The sequence below is a fragment of the Diabrotica undecimpunctata genome, chromosome 6 (genome assembly GCF_040954645.1).
Source record: "Diabrotica undecimpunctata isolate CICGRU chromosome 6, icDiaUnde3, whole genome shotgun sequence".
NCBI classification, from domain to species: Eukaryota; Metazoa; Arthropoda; class Insecta; order Coleoptera; family Chrysomelidae; genus Diabrotica; species Diabrotica undecimpunctata.
The window spans coordinates 159,395,504-159,396,478 of NC_092808.1; the positions used below are offsets into that span (position 1 = coordinate 159,395,504).

Genomic DNA, 975 nt, shown 5'->3' on the forward strand with positions numbered 1-975 from the left:
GTCGTAAGAAAAGAATGGACATTTTGTTAATTTTAATAATTTAAAATTATTAAAGGTGAGGTTTATAGTTGTTGCATCATATTGAGGTAATAATTTTATATTATTATTTAGGTTAAAATGGATAATTACGAGAAAGAAGTACAGAAACTACAAAAGCTATATGAGGAGGTACCCACAGATGTAGAGGATATAGACGATGATAATGACTCGGTGGCAGATCCTGATTATTTAAAAGTCAGCGATCATAATACAGACTCAGAAGAGGACATTGGAGGTAAATCACATGTAGAAAATAAGGACAGCCAATCAGGTGAGAGTTTTCCTATTTATTTTCGTGGGAAAGATAACACGAAATGGAAAAAAGAATGTCCTCTTAAAAACGTTTGCACTAGGCAAGAAAATATAATAACCCATATCCCTGGGGTGAAGATCTATGCCAGAAATTCAAAAACACCCTTATAATGCTGGTTAAAACTAATAAGATATGTTATCTCGCATTTTACATAATACTAATATTCATATATGCAAAGTAACAAATAACCAAGTTTCTCATTACAGAAAAAAACCGATTTTTTGGGTAAAAAAATTGCGATGGCCGGGAATCGAACCCGGATCAACTGCTTGGAAGGCAACTATGCTGACCATTACACCACCATCGCAATATTTAATAAATAATTCAAAGTAATGTAATGAGTATCACACGACCTAGTTATTTGTCTATCAGCGACAGCCTCTCTCGCGGTATATCCTTGTTCTGGCACTCGAGATTGATGAGAAATTGATTATCTTCTGTGATTAACAGTCGGTAAACTTTGATAGTGCAATTTGAATCATTTATGTTTATTAACTTTATTACTGGGAATTCAACACGATTGAAAAATTGTAAATACTTGATTTTGAGACTGAATTGACGATACTATTGTAAAAATATTGTATTTACTGTTAAAAATAGCAAAAACAACAAGGTAATTATGA

The 975-nt window shown here is 32.3% G+C and overlaps 1 non-coding gene across 1 annotated transcript; it reads right to left on the reverse strand.

Moving 5' to 3' along the window:
• Window positions 1–587: 587 nt before the first annotated feature.
• On the reverse strand, window positions 588–659 carry TRNAG-UCC (transfer RNA glycine (anticodon UCC)). Its single transcript has one exon. It is a non-coding gene; the product is annotated as a tRNA-Gly (tRNA).
• Window positions 660–975: the final 316 nt, after the last annotated feature.